At 44.9% G+C, this 18,597-nt stretch overlaps 2 non-coding genes across 2 annotated transcripts; both read right to left on the bottom strand.

Moving 5' to 3' along the window:
* Positions 1-648: 648 nt before the first annotated feature.
* Positions 649-768, bottom strand: LOC148165569 (5S ribosomal RNA). Its single transcript, XR_015771361.1, has one exon. It is a non-coding gene; the product is annotated as a 5S ribosomal RNA (ribosomal RNA).
* Positions 769-12,012: 11,244 nt separating this feature from the next.
* On the bottom strand, positions 12,013-12,132 carry LOC148165568 (5S ribosomal RNA). The gene has a single exon (XR_015771360.1). It is a non-coding gene; the product is annotated as a 5S ribosomal RNA (ribosomal RNA).
* Between the last annotated feature and the right edge of the window lie 6,465 nt (positions 12,133-18,597).

Genomic DNA, 18,597 nt, shown 5'->3' with positions numbered 1-18,597 from the left:
CTCGTCGTAACGTGCACGTCGTGTCTGTCTCGTTTTCTGTTTTTAAACGTTTTTTTAACTCGACGACTAGAAGAGAATGCCACCCAAGACCAGCGGTAAGGCGGCCAAGAAGGCCGGAAAAGCTCAAAAGAACATCTCGAAGAGCGACAAGAAAAAGAAGCGCAGGAGGAAGGAGAGTTACGCCATCTACATTTACAAGGTGTTGAAGCAGGTCCATCCCGATACCGGTATCTCCAGCAAGGCTATGTCTATCATGAACAGTTTCGTGAACGACATCTTCGAACGTATAGCTGCTGAAGCCAGTCGCCTCGCTCATTACAACAAACGTTCGACCATAACCAGCAGGGAGATCCAGACGGCGGTGCGTCTTCTTTTGCCCGGTGAATTGGCGAAGCACGCCGTTTCTGAAGGAACCAAGGCCGTCACCAAATACACCAGTTCAAAATAAATCCTCCTCGAGCAGCTTGGAAGTTGGTTGGAAAAAAAAGAAAAAAAATCGGTTCTTTTCAGAACCACAAATTCAACTCGAACGAATTAAAAATTTTCGTCTTCATACTATATAAGTTCCTGAGAGAAAATATAAATAGTGAAAAATATATTTAAAAAAAGTTTGACATCAGAAATGTTAATAAAAAAAGAAAAGAGTAGAGACAACGGCACGCGGTGTTCCCAAGCGGTCACCCATCCAAGTACTGACCGCGCCCGACGTTGCTTGACTTCGGTGATCGGACGAGAACCGGTAGTTTTCAACGTGGTATGGTCGTTGCCTGGTAAAATTTTCCAAGATGGTACGTTGACGATTTTTTGTGATTGTTCGATCGTTTGGATGTGACATTTTTCGATGGTACACATGTCAGAAAATGTACAAGATTTAAAAGAAGAAAAAAAAAAAATTTTTTTTTGCGAGTCGTTTTTTAGTTTTTTTTTTGCGACAAAATGACGAAAAAAAAAAACTCGTATGAGGCGTTAAATTAAATTGTTCGTTTGACGATCTCAACGAGTCACTTGCGATTAACGTAATTTAAAATTTGAGAACTTACTTACTCACTTGCTTGCTTAGATGGAAATAGCACCCACTTGAAGTAAACGCCGACACGGACCGGAGATGAATAAACTCCGAACGGACGGGGTTAATTCATGAACTGACCGTAGTACGGTCGAAGGTTCGCCGCCGCCGCTACCTGCTTTCTTTCTTAGAACTGATAACAGAGTTGGTTTCTTTGTCTGTTCATTCATCGAAATTCCCACCACTCTGGCCGGGCCGGGCGGGGTGGGTGTGTGTTGTTTCATGATTTGTTCTCTTCTCGATTTATTCTTTTTCCGACGTCGTTCGATTCATAGAGATGTTTTCGTCGAAAGTGTGGTCGCGTTTACATTGCATTAAAATTTAATTTGTTCCAGTGCGACGATGAAACAAGAAAAAAGTTTCAAGTAAGTACGCACGCACGCACACCTACATATTTCATTTTTTAAATCTTTCGACGTTCGTAGTTTCTGCTCGAAATGTCGACTAATAGTAGGGAATGTTTTGTTGATTTGTTTGTTTTTCGTTTTTGAGAAGAACAAATGAAAATTTCGTTGGATTTCTGTCGACCGACGACCGACTGAAAATCCGCCGACATCGACGTAGTTTTATTTAGAGTGTCTGAAAAATGCAAACAATGCAAGATTTCCGTATTTTTGTTGGTTTGTGGTGTTTGGGGAGTTTTTTTTATGATTATAAAATGGTTTCGTCGAGAAAAATTGCTTCTTTCGCAATGAATTGGCAAGAAAAATTAAAAAACTCGTCCGTTCCCGTCGCTGGATGTTCGACGGTGGTCCGTCTGATTTTCCCTTTATTTTCGTAAAATTGACGAGAATTTCGCCGTCAAAACTGTTTTCGGTGATGTTTCGATGATGGGATTTCGTCGTGTGAGGTAATTTTTGAGGAAAAAATGTCGATTTTGCGAAAAAAGTCGTTCGAAAAGTCCGTTCGTCGTACAAATTCGTTTCTCATGGTCGAGTCCGAAATTGACATCGTTTTTTTTCCGACCTGTTCGTCAAGATCGTTTTCAAAAATCAACTCCTACGAAAGGCGAAGGTTTTATCTTCGTTCTTGAAAAAATTCGACCTTCTCGGACGTCATCTTCGACCGTTTGTGAATTTTTTTCCTACACTCTGCAGGTTCGTCGGTCGTCGCTCCGATCCGTGCTGCGTCTCTTTGCGAGGCGATTTTCGAAAAGATCGCACGTACTTTTCGACCGATTCGTTCGTGAAACTTGTAGAGGATGCTTCCAAGTTTGTCTGGTCGAAAGCGGAACTTTCCTGTTATTCGTGGAAAACGCGTAACGTCGGCGTCGAACTTGGATGTCATCTCCTTGTTTCGGAGGGTCTTTGTTCGAGTCGACGTTCGATCGGTCCTTGTTCGCTTTTGGAGGTCGGCTGGTCGTCCGGGAAAACTTGAGGTTATTCAGGAGGCCATCGCCGACCGAATCGCTCATGTTCCCGCACCCGGAGGCGGTGATCTTCGCGTAAAGAGAACGATGCCATCACGCGAAAGCTGTATTCGAGGCCCACTGAATTTTCTAACTCGACGAGAAGGCTCTCGTTTAGTCCGCGGTCCGCGCGTTTTCGAACGCGCCAACACTTTGACTTTGGCGCCCAATTCGTTCTGTAAAGTTCATTCGTTCTTTCACCGAAGAATAAGCCTACCTATAATAAAAAGAAAAAAACGCGCGCGCGATAGACGAAAATATGGCCGACGTAGAAAATCAAGCAGCTTCGACGGTCGCCGGTGCCACTTCCGGCTCCTCACCGGTGAAGAAGGAGAAGAAGCCCAAAAATCCGAGAAGCAAACCTTCTCATCCGCCCACTTCGGAGATGGTCACCAACGCCATCAAAGGCTTGAAGGAACGCGGCGGTTCTTCGTTGCAGGCGATCAAGAAATATGTCGCGGCCAACTACAAAGTCGACGCGGAAAAATTTGCGCCTTTCATCAAGAAGTACCTTAAGGGCGCCGTCGCATCCGGTTCGTTGGTCCAAACCAAAGGAAAAGGAGCTTCCGGTTCGTTCAAGTTGGCTTCTGCCGTCACCGGTGCAGCTAAGGCTCCGTCCGCCACGAAAAAGAGATCTGCCGCTGCGACCGCGTCGTCATCGGCGAAATCCAAGAAGACGGGCGTTGCTAAACGTTCCGTCGCGTCAGCGCCGACGTCCGCCGAAAAAGGATCCGCCTCAAAAGCCGGTAAGAAGGCCGCCCCCGCCGCTTCGGCCAAGTCTAAGAAAACTGCCGCCGAAAAGAAGAGCGTCGCCGTATCGAAGGCTAGAAAGGCTGCGTCCGCTCCCGAAAAGAAAGCCAGCGCCGCCTCCAGATCGCCCGTCAAACCCAAGACGCCATCGAAAGCGAAGAAATCCAACAAGGCCGGTCCAACCAAGAAACCGAAAGCGCCGAAACCGAAAACGGCCAAAGCCGTCACCGTCAAAGCGAAAAAAACCGCTTCACCCAAGAGAAAGAAGTGAAAAGTCGACGACGATGATTTAATTTTTTCAACGACGACGACGTCCTGGTGGTTTCGGGAACGTGCTCCGATCGTATATATCGACGTAGGGGCACCATCGATACAAATAAATGGCCCTTTTCAGGGCCACAATTATTTTCAAGAAACGAACGAAAGATTCGCTTGGACAATGCACATTCTGTTGAGGAGATACATACTTTCATTTGATTTTCTTGTCTATTCATTTGACTGTCGAAACAGTGTTATTACAAAGAATGATAAACTTTATTATATAATAATGTTTCAAATAGTCTCAGTTAAAAGAAAATTTAATGTGAAAGAAAAAAGCAAAAGTTTATCGTTTTATGTAAGTACGAATTTTGTGAATAAATCACATAACCTAACTTTTTTTTTTTTTTTTTTTTTTTTTCAATCTCAAAAAGTTGCATGCGCGAACGATAAATTTTCAATTCGTTGGAAAATAATTGTGGTTCTGAAAAGAACCGATTTTTTTTTTCTTCTTTTAACACCTTCGAAGATGAAGAATTTGTTAATTCTAGATGGTCGGATCGGATGGATGGATGGATGGATGGAGGAAATTTAAGCCCTCTCGCCACGAATGCGTCTCGCCAATTGGATGTCTTTCGGCATGATGGTGACACGTTTGGCGTGGATGGCGCACAAGTTGGTGTCTTCGAAGAGGCCGACGAGATAAGCCTCGCTGGCTTCTTGAAGTGCCATCACGGCCGAACTTTGGAAACGGAGATCGGTCTTGAAATCTTGGGCGATCTCTCGGACGAGACGTTGGAAAGGCAGCTTGCGGATCAAAAGTTCAGTGCTCTTTTGATAACGACGAATCTCACGAAGGGCGACCGTACCGGGCCTGTAACGGTGAGGTTTCTTGACACCTCCGGTGGCGGGAGCGCTTTTTCTGGCCGCCTTCGTGGCCAACTGTTTTCTAGGTGCCTTGCCACCGGTAGATTTACGAGCCGTCTGTTTAGTTCTCGCCATCTCGGATATCGGATGAATCAAATGAAAAGAATTAACGTAGGTAGTGGCTTGCTTGCTTGCTTCGACCGAACGACCGACCGTACGTACGAACGTTCGAAAGTCAACTGAAAATTTTCGTCGCGCCAACGGCCGTTTTATAAACTCGATGAGTCATACGGCGACGCCATTGGTGGATTCGTTTTTAACGCGAGGTGGAGCTGCCGTAACTTATAAATAGTCCCGCGGAATGAAATTTTGACGTTAGTTCCATAACGAACTTGGTCGAAGCTACGTCGTTTTGTACGAAGAATTTCCTAATTTTATCAAGATGACCGGTCGTGGTAAAGGTGGCAAAGGATTGGGAAAAGGTGGCGCCAAACGTCATCGCAAAGTTCTACGCGATAACATCCAAGGTATAACGAAACCGGCGATCAGAAGATTGGCTCGTCGTGGTGGTGTGAAACGTATTTCCGGTCTCATCTACGAAGAAACCAGAGGTGTGTTGAAGGTCTTCCTCGAGAACGTCATCCGTGACGCCGTAACTTACACCGAACACGCAAAACGTAAGACCGTCACCGCCATGGACGTCGTCTACGCCCTGAAACGTCAAGGTCGTACCCTTTACGGTTTCGGCGGTTAATTTTATCATTTTATGACGTGTATCCGCATCCTCAGAGGAATAACAACAAACCCCCCGCAGGCAAGCAAACAAACAAACAAAAAAAAACGGTTCTTTTCAGAACCACAAAATAAATCAAACGAATTAAATATGTTGCTCAATTGTGTGTTTGTCTTCAAATCGAAATGAAAATCGTACGGAGTGAGTGATCATTTTAATTTGTGATCCAGGCGGCGACTTTGACAATTTTGACAGCAGTTTTAGGTTAGAATGACCATCGTTAAAAGAACGTTTTTGCCACGAAGAGTATATTTGAGGTTATGTCCAATATGGGGTAGAGTTACTCTCCTCAGACGTGACTTGAAACAAAATCTCATAGCAAATAAAACGATTGATTGTAGTATTACGGCTCACCGCTGACGACTGCTGCTGCAAGAAATTATCGAGACGGAGAGCACGTATAGGCGACCGGTGTGTGTGTGTATGTTCTTAACAGATTAATGTGCGAAATGTGAAGAAATTTACGACGAATCGGAATGTTTCTTGAATTAGATAATCAATAAATTATTATAGATAGAGTTGTCGAGTTCGTGCTTTAGTCGGGCATTGAATTTTTCTAAAAATTACGATGAAAAGTCGTAAAAATCATCTTTCTTGGTTGAATGTAATCGAAAATCTTCCGTTCAGTCTACGCTCGTATAATGAATTAATTGATCGGTTTAACTTTAAAATATCTAAAAGACTTTTTAACATGATTCTCATAGGTTGTTGTATTTTGGCGAAAAAATCAATTCGTTCGAGTTGAATTTTTGGCCCTGAGAAGGGCCGATGTGAAGATGGTTTTTATAAAAGTTTTTGTTTTTCGTTCGAGATGACGGCGGCGAAGAATTAAATTTAAGGCTTCTTTTCGGTCTTCTTGGGCAACAACACCGCCTGGATGTTGGGCAAGACACCGCCTTGGGCGATGGTAACGCCGGAAAGGAGCTTGTTTAACTCCTCGTCGTTCCTTATAGCCAATTGAAGATGTCTCGGAATGATACGGGTTTTCTTGTTATCTCTGGCGGCGTTTCCTGCCAATTCGAGAACTTCGGCGGCTAGATATTCCATTACGGCCGCCAAATAAACGGGAGCACCTGCACCCACTCTTTCGGCGTAGTTTCCTTTACGCAGAAGACGATGAATTCTGCCGACGGGAAACTGAAGTCCGGCACGACTGGAACGAGACTTCGCCTTTCCCTTCACTTTACCTCCTTTTCCTCTTCCGGACATGTTGTTATACGATATAAACAGCAAAACACCTACTGCGACTGACACGAAGCGCACTGACAAACGTACGGCTTGAAATAAATGCCGAACGCGGCTTCAAATACATTTATTTCTAGGTTTTTGGGTTTTTACATCGAGTTCTTAAGATATACATTCTATTTGGCTGCTGGTGAGGCTTTTGGCCTTTTCAGCAGACCGAGGGAATTTAAACAATTTTTAAATCTTATATCTAAACAGTAATTTTGGCTTAAGTATGAATACAATGCATTTGTTTCAAATTAGGTTTTAAAGTTAGGGCGTTGTTGGTAAAGTGGCAAGGTTTGTTTCTTTCTTGGTCGTCCTTCCTTCCTTCTGGACTTGGTTTGGAGTTTAGGAGTTCTTCATGGGAATCCTGGGAATCTTCGTGGGATTCCTGGGACTCTTCATGGGAATCCAGGAGTTGGTGGGACGTCCGGAGCTCTTCGTGGGGATCCTGGGAATCTTCATGGGAGTCCTGGAACTCTTCATGGGATCCTGGGAGCCTTCGCGAAAGTCCGTTTCTTCCTTGGATTGTCCTGGGCTGAAAGAGAAACCTGAAAGAGAAAGGGGAAAAGGAAAGGGATCTCGTCCATGTAGGAATGGACCTCTTCATCGCATCGAAATTGGTGTTTCTTCGACCAGCTCCTGGAGGAGCGGAGGCAGGTCTGGGTAGTTGGCTAAAAGAAGGGCTGTGGGCAAGTGTTTTAGTTTGTGCTTGGGTTTTTTGCGGATAACGTTAATTAAGCGGTTTTTAGTGGGAAGTTTGTGTGTAGTATGAAGAGTTTGAATAGCTAGGTGGTTAGTGCTGGCGAGCGTGCGTGTTAGGTAGCGTTTGCGGTTAATTATAAAGCGTTGATTGATGGGAGTAGAGTTAGTGTGTTCATGCAGAGAGTTTGAAGGAAATCTGAGATCAAGGCGATAGAGAAGTCTAAGCGTATGTCTTTCGAAAGAAGAAATTTTGAAAAGCAAGCGGTTAGTAAGAGAGGCGTAAAGTAGAGATCTGTACTCGAAGATAGGGCGAATAAATGTGTTGTAAGTGTAGTGTAGGGTTTCTGGGCTGCAACCTCGAAGTCGGCCGCGAATGAGATACAAAAGATTTGATCTATTCCGTGCTTTTTTCATTGTTGTTGCCAGGTCCTGGTGTAGTGTGCATGTTTGAGCGAAGGTGATTCCTAGATAAGTGACAGAGTTAGTTTTAGAAATAGATTGATTGTTTATAGTTAGCCGTATGTAGCGTTGAAAGTTGAGGCGATGCTTGTGTGCAAGGGGAAATGAGAAACAGATGGTTTGGCATTTGGAGGGATTTGGCTTCACTCTCCAGGCGTTTGTCCATTTTTCAATGCGGTGAAGTTCTTTCTGAAGTGTTTCCGCGGCTTTCACGGCGTTCTGATGACTGGACCAGATTGCCGTGTCGTCCGCGAACATCCTCGTCTTGGTCCGGAAGTGGTCTGAAACGGGAAAATCTCTGCAGTATACAATGTATAACAATGGTGACAGGACGGAGCCTTGTGGGACTCCGGCGTTGAGGTTGAAAGAGTTTGAAAAAGAGTTGTTAAGTTTGATCCTGCAGGATCGGTTAGTTAGGAAGGAGGCGATGAGCCGCGTGAATTTAAGATTGACTCTAAGGTTAAGAAATTTTTGAATGAGGCCGTCGTGCCAGACTTTGTCGAATGCACGTTCGATGTCCAGGAAGACACCGATGGTACATTCTCCAAGGTTGGCGTGTCGAGTGATGTCGGTTTGAAGTTCTACTAACGGATTTTGCGTACTGCGGTGTGATCTGAAGCCGAATTGCTCTGGCGGAAGCAAATTTTGCGTTTCTAATACAAATTTTAATCGGTTTGTTAAGATTCGTTCAAAAATTTTGCCAGTGATGTTAAGAAGTGAAATTGGTCTGTATGACTTAGGGTCGTTGACGTTTTTACCGGGTTTAGGAATCATGATAGTATTCGCGGCTTTCCACGCGGTTGGAAAATACAAGTTATTTAAACAGTTGTTGAAAATGTTAGTTAAAGCTAAGAATCCGGATTCTGAAAGGTTCTTTAAAACTATTGGTTTGATTTGATCGGGTCCTGGAGCTTTAGTGTTTTTCAAATTTAGAATTAAAGTTTTTACTTCGAAAACAGTGACCGGGTCTGTTAAGTGCTCATCGTTTAGGGGATAGGGAAGTGGTTCAACTAGTGGAATGTCGCGTAAGGTCTGCGCATTATTTGATATTAAATTGAAAAAGTGGTTGTCAAAGTTGGGGTCATTTGGAACTTGGTGAATTTCCTCGAGAAGGTTCGCGAAGCAATTTGCTTTGTCTTGGGAAGAGTGGTAGACGTTTGCTCCGTCAATTAGATTATGGTTCGGTCGAGAACGTTGGCCAGAAATTGTCTTGAATTTTGTCCAGTACTCTTTTCCGTTCCGATAATCCAAAGACTCGCAAGTTTTGAGCCAAGTTTCCTCTTTGTAGCAATTAATGTCGCGTCTGATTTTGCCGTTGAATTTATTGATAAGCGTTTTCAAAAAGGGGTCGCGGCTGCGGACGTAATCGCGGTAGATTTTACGTTTTTCTTTAATGAGTCTGAGGATACGGTCTGGCAGTGGGGATTTGTCTTTTGGAATAGTTTTGGGCTTAATGACTTTAAGTTTACAGTACTCGATAGCTGAAGTTAATGAATCTATTTGTCGGTCTATTTCTACCTGGGAATTTACTGGGATAATGACTGGTAGGGCCTGGTCTAATTCTTCGCGGAAAAGGTTCCAATTGGCGTTTTTGTAATTGAAGATTTGAATAAGTGGTGGTTGTGGCTGATGGCCGTTGATGAGGATTTTTGCAATTAAGGGAAAGTGATCTGACGTTACCGTGGTGCCTATTGCTGTTTCATTGTCGAACGCGTGGATTAAGGATTCCGAAATAATGATATGGTCGATAATTGAGGCTCCTCTATGAGAGATAAAAGTGGGAAGTCGGTTTTCTAATCTGTAGATTGGGAGTTCGCTAATGAGAGTGGATAGGATTCTGCCGTTTGGGTTAGTTGCAGTGTCTCCGAAGTCTTCGTGTCTAGAATTAAAGTCGCCGAAAATGACTGAATGAGGGAGATTGGACGCGTATTCGAATAGTTCCGTTGGAAGTTTTTGCCTGACGGGCTGATAGAGGGAGAAGAAAGTAATGATTTTATTGTTAATTACTACGTCGGCTGCGGCAAGTTCGAGAGAAGTTAGGTTGGGAGGCAAATTATGTTGAGTTGACTGAAAGTCGGTAGAAACTAAAAGCGCGGTTCCGTGAGCGATGTTTGAGGGCGTGTTGTGATAGCAAGAAAAATGTTTGACTTTAATCGCGAGATTTGAGCGCGTTTCGGTAATTGATAAAATTTTGATCGCGTCGGTTTCGATGAAGTTACGGAGAGCATGCAATTTCCGTTTGATTCCTGCAATGTTGACCGTGGCGATATTCACACGAGGGGACAGGAGGCCCCCGCCGGGAGCGGCGGGGGCGGCCACCGTGGTAGCCATGGGGAAAGAGAGTTGGACGAGTTAGGGCTGTCGAATCTACTCGAAAGTGAAGTAGATTCTCTGGCCCGCGTGATTGATGCGGGTCTTTGTCTTAAGGACGGATTTGGAGGCGCTCTCGACGAGCTCGCTGTCCTTTGCACGCTGGTGAGGGAAGAGGTCGTACAAAAGTTTTGTGACGAAAGTGATTGTCTGACGAACAGACACGGGTTGGGGATCGGGGTCTGCAAATTCGGGAGAGGGCTCCAGAATCAGAGTTGGGGCAATGGGGGTTTCGGACGTGACGACTGCGTCCTTGATTTTGGGGCACTGGCGGGACCAGGCCGGGTGGGTGCCGTTGCACAGAAGGCAAGTTACGTGGTTGGATTCGCATTTGAAGGCTGGGTGGTTCTCTGTGCATTTGGGGCACGCGATTTTGTTGGGGCATTCAGTGGCAGGGTGCCCAAGTTGGAAACACTTGGAGCACTGAAGGGGGGCGGGTTTGGCGGGGGCTTTGGACGGCTCGCACTGATGGCGCTTGCCGAACATGATGACGCCTTCCTTGAGGAGGAAGTCGACGGTCTCTGTGCTGTCAGTGATGACACGCATCAGTTTGGTGAAATTGCCGGATTTCATTGAACGAATCCGCCAGACTCTGATGACTGGCAGATTGAGTGATTTGAGGGCGTTGAGTGCTTCGTCGTATTCGATGTCGTCGTCAACATCGCGAATTACGACAGAGAGGTGGGGTTTTGAAGTGGCAACGTTTGGTTTGGCAGTGACTTTTTTGTGGGTTTCCACAATTGAGATGGATTGGTTTAGCGTGGCAACTTGGAGTTTTTTCTGGAAGTCGCTTGGGAGAGGGTTTAGAGTGACAAGAAGAGCAGTCTTGTTCCAGTTGACAACAAGCTGCTTGATGTTCTTGACCAGAAGAGTGGTCGTTAAAAGGCAGTAAAACTTTTTTTGTGCAGCCCAGTCTGCAGGAATGTTTCTGATGGTGTACTTATGGTACACCGCATTAGGGGTATTTTTGTTGGAGATTGAAGAGACAGAGTTTCCTCTGGCGCGAGGAGGCGAGAGGGCGTGTTGCGACGAAGTCGCAGAAAGAATGGGTGTTAGTGCCCTTTCGGGCGAGGAAGGGCGCGTGATTAACTCACCTTGTGATGTCGACTGGCGGACGAAGTTGGAGAAGAGGTCCATGTCACTGGCACTTGATGCACTGGCACTTGCACCACTGACACTTGAACTCACACTTTTTGCTTTTGCACTCTTGGGAGCACTTGCGGGTGGCTTTTGAGGCCGGGGGCGAAGATCTCTGCTCGTCATCGGCGGAGCACGATGTGGACAAGTCAGAGTTTACTTCAGGAATGCCGAACGCGGCGAAGGCTAGAAATTTATATGGTCGGTACAGCGCCATCTCGTTAGGGCAATGGTCGAACGACGAACTAAGGCGGAGCGCCTGTTTGTCGCTCGCTCGTTATAAATAGAGGGATTTTAGGTGTGCGGCGTTTTAGATCGAGTATACTCGTCGTAACGTGCACGTCGTGTCTGTCTCGTTTTCTGTTTTTAAACGTTTTTTTAACTCGACGACTAGAAGAGAATGCCACCCAAGACCAGCGGTAAGGCGGCCAAGAAGGCCGGAAAAGCTCAAAAGAACATCTCGAAGAGCGACAAGAAAAAGAAGCGCAGGAGGAAGGAGAGTTACGCCATCTACATTTACAAGGTGTTGAAGCAGGTCCATCCCGATACCGGTATCTCCAGCAAGGCTATGTCTATCATGAACAGTTTCGTGAACGACATCTTCGAACGTATAGCTGCTGAAGCCAGTCGCCTCGCTCATTACAACAAACGTTCGACCATAACCAGCAGGGAGATCCAGACGGCGGTGCGTCTTCTTTTGCCCGGTGAATTGGCGAAGCACGCCGTTTCTGAAGGAACCAAGGCCGTCACCAAATACACCAGTTCAAAATAAATCCTCCTCGAGCAGCTTGGAAGTTGGTTGGAAAAAAAAGAAAAAAAATCGGTTCTTTTCAGAACCACAAATTCAACTCGAACGAATTAAAAATTTTCGTCTTCATACTATATAAGTTCCTGAGAGAAAATATAAATAGTGAAAAATATATTTAAAAAAAGTTTGACATCAGAAATGTTAATAAAAAAAGAAAAGAGTAGAGACAACGGCACGCGGTGTTCCCAAGCGGTCACCCATCCAAGTACTGACCGCGCCCGACGTTGCTTGACTTCGGTGATCGGACGAGAACCGGTAGTTTTCAACGTGGTATGGTCGTTGCCTGGTAAAATTTTCCAAGATGGTACGTTGACGATTTTTTGTGATTGTTCGATCGTTTGGATGTGACATTTTTCGATGGTACACATGTCAGAAAATGTACAAGATTTAAAAGAAGAAAAAAAAAAAATTTTTTTTTGCGAGTCGTTTTTTAGTTTTTTTTTTGCGACAAAATGACGAAAAAAAAAAACTCGTATGAGGCGTTAAATTAAATTGTTCGTTTGACGATCTCAACGAGTCACTTGCGATTAACGTAATTTAAAATTTGAGAACTTACTTACTCACTTGCTTGCTTAGATGGAAATAGCACCCACTTGAAGTAAACGCCGACACGGACCGGAGATGAATAAACTCCGAACGGACGGGGTTAATTCATGAACTGACCGTAGTACGGTCGAAGGTTCGCCGCCGCCGCTACCTGCTTTCTTTCTTAGAACTGATAACAGAGTTGGTTTCTTTGTCTGTTCATTCATCGAAATTCCCACCACTCTGGCCGGGCCGGGCGGGGTGGGTGTGTGTTGTTTCATGATTTGTTCTCTTCTCGATTTATTCTTTTTCCGACGTCGTTCGATTCATAGAGATGTTTTCGTCGAAAGTGTGGTCGCGTTTACATTGCATTAAAATTTAATTTGTTCCAGTGCGACGATGAAACAAGAAAAAAGTTTCAAGTAAGTACGCACGCACGCACACCTACATATTTCATTTTTTAAATCTTTCGACGTTCGTAGTTTCTGCTCGAAATGTCGACTAATAGTAGGGAATGTTTTGTTGATTTGTTTGTTTTTCGTTTTTGAGAAGAACAAATGAAAATTTCGTTGGATTTCTGTCGACCGACGACCGACTGAAAATCCGCCGACATCGACGTAGTTTTATTTAGAGTGTCTGAAAAATGCAAACAATGCAAGATTTCCGTATTTTTGTTGGTTTGTGGTGTTTGGGGAGTTTTTTTTATGATTATAAAATGGTTTCGTCGAGAAAAATTGCTTCTTTCGCAATGAATTGGCAAGAAAAATTAAAAAACTCGTCCGTTCCCGTCGCTGGATGTTCGACGGTGGTCCGTCTGATTTTCCCTTTATTTTCGTAAAATTGACGAGAATTTCGCCGTCAAAACTGTTTTCGGTGATGTTTCGATGATGGGATTTCGTCGTGTGAGGTAATTTTTGAGGAAAAAATGTCGATTTTGCGAAAAAAGTCGTTCGAAAAGTCCGTTCGTCGTACAAATTCGTTTCTCATGGTCGAGTCCGAAATTGACATCGTTTTTTTTCCGACCTGTTCGTCAAGATCGTTTTCAAAAATCAACTCCTACGAAAGGCGAAGGTTTTATCTTCGTTCTTGAAAAAATTCGACCTTCTCGGACGTCATCTTCGACCGTTTGTGAATTTTTTTCCTACACTCTGCAGGTTCGTCGGTCGTCGCTCCGATCCGTGCTGCGTCTCTTTGCGAGGCGATTTTCGAAAAGATCGCACGTACTTTTCGACCGATTCGTTCGTGAAACTTGTAGAGGATGCTTCCAAGTTTGTCTGGTCGAAAGCGGAACTTTCCTGTTATTCGTGGAAAACGCGTAACGTCGGCGTCGAACTTGGATGTCATCTCCTTGTTTCGGAGGGTCTTTGTTCGAGTCGACGTTCGATCGGTCCTTGTTCGCTTTTGGAGGTCGGCTGGTCGTCCGGGAAAACTTGAGGTTATTCAGGAGGCCATCGCCGACCGAATCGCTCATGTTCCCGCACCCGGAGGCGGTGATCTTCGCGTAAAGAGAACGATGCCATCACGCGAAAGCTGTATTCGAGGCCCACTGAATTTTCTAACTCGACGAGAAGGCTCTCGTTTAGTCCGCGGTCCGCGCGTTTTCGAACGCGCCAACACTTTGACTTTGGCGCCCAATTCGTTCTGTAAAGTTCATTCGTTCTTTCACCGAAGAATAAGCCTACCTATAATAAAAAGAAAAAAACGCGCGCGCGATAGACGAAAATATGGCCGACGTAGAAAATCAAGCAGCTTCGACGGTCGCCGGTGCCACTTCCGGCTCCTCACCGGTGAAGAAGGAGAAGAAGCCCAAAAATCCGAGAAGCAAACCTTCTCATCCGCCCACTTCGGAGATGGTCACCAACGCCATCAAAGGCTTGAAGGAACGCGGCGGTTCTTCGTTGCAGGCGATCAAGAAATATGTCGCGGCCAACTACAAAGTCGACGCGGAAAAATTTGCGCCTTTCATCAAGAAGTACCTTAAGGGCGCCGTCGCATCCGGTTCGTTGGTCCAAACCAAAGGAAAAGGAGCTTCCGGTTCGTTCAAGTTGGCTTCTGCCGTCACCGGTGCAGCTAAGGCTCCGTCCGCCACGAAAAAGAGATCTGCCGCTGCGACCGCGTCGTCATCGGCGAAATCCAAGAAGACGGGCGTTGCTAAACGTTCCGTCGCGTCAGCGCCGACGTCCGCCGAAAAAGGATCCGCCTCAAAAGCCGGTAAGAAGGCCGCCCCCGCCGCTTCGGCCAAGTCTAAGAAAACTGCCGCCGAAAAGAAGAGCGTCGCCGTATCGAAGGCTAGAAAGGCTGCGTCCGCTCCCGAAAAGAAAGCCAGCGCCGCCTCCAGATCGCCCGTCAAACCCAAGACGCCATCGAAAGCGAAGAAATCCAACAAGGCCGGTCCAACCAAGAAACCGAAAGCGCCGAAACCGAAAACGGCCAAAGCCGTCACCGCCAAAGCGAAAAAAACCGCTTCACCCAAGAGAAAGAAGTGAAAAGTCGACGACGATGATTTAATTTTTTCAACGACGACGACGTCCTGGTGGTTTCGGGAACGTGCTCCGATCGTATATATCGACGTAGGGGCACCATCGATACAAATAAATGGCCCTTTTCAGGGCCACAATTATTTTCAAGAAACGAACGAAAGATTCGCTTGGACAATGCACATTCTGTTGAGGAGATACATACTTTCATTTGATTTTCTTGTCTATTCATTTGACTGTCGAAACAGTGTTATTACAAAGAATGATAAACTTTATTATATAATAATGTTTCAAATAGTCTCAGTTAAAAGAAAATTTAATGTGAAAGAAAAAAGCAAAAGTTTATCGTTTTATGTAAGTACGAATTTTGTGAATAAATCACATAACCTAACTTTTTTTTTTTTTTTTTTTTTTTTCAATCTCAAAAAGTTGCATGCGCGAACGATAAATTTTCAATTCGTTGGAAAATAATTGTGGTTCTGAAAAGAACCGATTTTTTTTTTCTTCTTTTAACACCTTCGAAGATGAAGAATTTGTTAATTCTAGATGGTCGGATCGGATGGATGGATGGATGGATGGAGGAAATTTAAGCCCTCTCGCCACGAATGCGTCTCGCCAATTGGATGTCTTTCGGCATGATGGTGACACGTTTGGCGTGGATGGCGCACAAGTTGGTGTCTTCGAAGAGGCCGACGAGATAAGCCTCGCTGGCTTCTTGAAGTGCCATCACGGCCGAACTTTGGAAACGGAGATCGGTCTTGAAATCTTGGGCGATCTCTCGGACGAGACGTTGGAAAGGCAGCTTGCGGATCAAAAGTTCAGTGCTCTTTTGATAACGACGAATCTCACGAAGGGCGACCGTACCGGGCCTGTAACGGTGAGGTTTCTTGACACCTCCGGTGGCGGGAGCGCTTTTTCTGGCCGCCTTCGTGGCCAACTGTTTTCTAGGTGCCTTGCCACCGGTAGATTTACGAGCCGTCTGTTTAGTTCTCGCCATCTCGGATATCGGATGAATCAAATGAAAAGAATTAACGTAGGTAGTGGCTTGCTTGCTTGCTTCGACCGAACGACCGACCGTACGTACGAACGTTCGAAAGTCAACTGAAAATTTTCGTCGCGCCAACGGCCGTTTTATAAACTCGATGAGTCATACGGCGACGCCATTGGTGGATTCGTTTTTAACGCGAGGTGGAGCTGCCGTAACTTATAAATAGTCCCGCGGAATGAAATTTTGACGTTAGTTCCATAACGAACTTGGTCGAAGCTACGTCGTTTTGTACGAAGAATTTCCTAATTTTATCAAGATGACCGGTCGTGGTAAAGGTGGCAAAGGATTGGGAAAAGGTGGCGCCAAACGTCATCGCAAAGTTCTACGCGATAACATCCAAGGTATAACGAAACCGGCGATCAGAAGATTGGCTCGTCGTGGTGGTGTGAAACGTATTTCCGGTCTCATCTACGAAGAAACCAGAGGTGTGTTGAAGGTCTTCCTCGAGAACGTCATCCGTGACGCCGTAACTTACACCGAACACGCAAAACGTAAGACCGTCACCGCCATGGACGTCGTCTACGCCCTGAAACGTCAAGGTCGTACCCTTTACGGTTTCGGCGGTTAATTTTATCATTTTATGACGTGTATCCGCATCCTCAGAGGAATAACAACAAACCCCCCGCAGGCAAGCAAACAAACAAACAAAAAAAAACGGTTCTTTTCAGAACCACAAAATAAATCAAACGAATTAAATATGTTGCTCAATTGTGTGTTTGTCTTCAAATCGAAATGAAAATCGTACGGAGTGAGTGATCATTTTAATTTGTGATCCAGGCGGCGACTTTGACAATTTTGACAGCAGTTTTAGGTTAGAATGACCATCGTTAAAAGAACGTTTTTGCCACGAAGAGTATATTTGAGGTTATGTCCAATATGGGGTAGAGTTACTCTCCTCAGACGTGACTTGAAACAAAATCTCATAGCAAATAAAACGATTGATTGTAGTATTACGGCTCACCGCTGACGACTGCTGCTGCAAGAAATTATCGAGACGGAGAGCACGTATAGGCGACCGGTGTGTGTGTGTATGTTCTTAACAGATTAATGTGCGAAATGTGAAGAAATTTACGACGAATCGGAATGTTTCTTGAATTAGATAATCAATAAATTATTATAGATAGAGTTGTCGAGTTCGTGCTTTAGTCGGGCATTGAATTTTTCTAAAAATTACGATGAAAAGTCGTAAAAATCATCTTTCTTGGTTGAATGTAATCGAAAATCTTCCGTTCAGTCTACGCTCGTATAATGAATTAATTGATCGGTTTAACTTTAAAATATCTAAAAGACTTTTTAACATGATTCTCATAGGTTGTTGTATTTTGGCGAAAAAATCAATTCGTTCGAGTTGAATTTTTGGCCCTGAGAAGGGCCGATGTGAAGATGGTTTTTATAAAAGTTTTTGTTTTTCGTTCGAGATGACGGCGGCGAAGAATTAAATTTAAGGCTTCTTTTCGGTCTTCTTGGGCAACAACACCGCCTGGATGTTGGGCAAGACACCGCCTTGGGCGATGGTAACGCCGGAAAGGAGCTTGTTTAACTCCTCGTCGTTCCTTATAGCCAATTGAAGATGTCTCGGAATGATACGGGTTTTCTTGTTATCTCTGGCGGCGTTTCCTGCCAATTCGAGAACTTCGGCGGCTAGATATTCCATTACGGCCGCCAAATAAACGGGAGCACCTGCACCCACTCTTTCGGCGTAGTTTCCTTTACGCAGAAGACGATGAATTCTGCCGACGGGAAACTGAAGTCCGGCACGACTGGAACGAGACTTCGCCTTTCCCTTCACTTTACCTCCTTTTCCTCTTCCGGACATGTTGTTATACGATATAAACAGCAAAACACCTACTGCGACTGACACGAAGCGCACTGACAAACGTACGGCTTGAAATAAATGCCGAACGCGGCGAAGGCTAGAAATTTATATGGTCGGTACAGCGCCATCTCGTTAGGGCAATGGTCGAACGACGAACTAAGGCGGAGCGCCTGTTTGTCGCTCGCTCGTTATAAATAGAGGGATTTTAGGTGTGCGGCGTTTTAGATCGAGTATACTCGTCGTAACGTGCACGTCGTGTCTGTCTCGTTTTCTGTTTTTAAACGTTTTTTTAACTCGACGACTAGAAGAGAATGCCACCCAAGACCAGCGGTAAGGCGGCCAAGAAGGCCGGAAAAGCTCAAAAGAACATCTCGAAGAGCGACAAGAAAAAGAAGCGCAGGAGGAAGGAGAGTTACGCCATCTACATTTACAAGGTGTTGAAGCAGGTCCATCCCGATACCGGTATCTCCAGCAAGGCTATGTCTATCATGAACAGTTTCGTGAACGACATCTTCGAACGTATAGCTGCTGAAGCCAGTCGCCTCGCTCATTACAACAAACGTTCGACCATAACCAGCAGGGAGATCCAGACGGCGGTGCGTCTTCTTTTGCCCGGTGAATTGGCGAAGCACGCCGTTTCTGAAGGAACCAAGGCCGTCACCAAATACACCAGTTCAAAATAAATCCTCCTCGAGCAGCTTGGAAGTTGGTTGGAAAAAAAAGAAAAAAAATCGGTTCTTTTCAGAACCACAAATTCAACTCGAACGAATTAAAAATTTTCGTCTTCATACTATATAAGTTCCTGAGAGAAAATATAAATAGTGAAAAATATATTTAAAAAAAGTTTGACATCAGAAATGTTAATAAAAAAAGAAAAGAGTAG

The sequence above is a fragment of the Gnatocerus cornutus genome, unplaced genomic scaffold (assembly GCF_029298725.1).
Source record: "Gnatocerus cornutus isolate USDA-ARS CGAHR unplaced genomic scaffold, icGnaCorn1.1 ctg00000279.1, whole genome shotgun sequence".
Classification (NCBI taxonomy): Eukaryota; Metazoa; Arthropoda; class Insecta; order Coleoptera; family Tenebrionidae; genus Gnatocerus; species Gnatocerus cornutus.
Note: the sequence above shows the minus strand (reverse complement) of the source record. Positions and strands in the feature narration are given on the sequence as shown.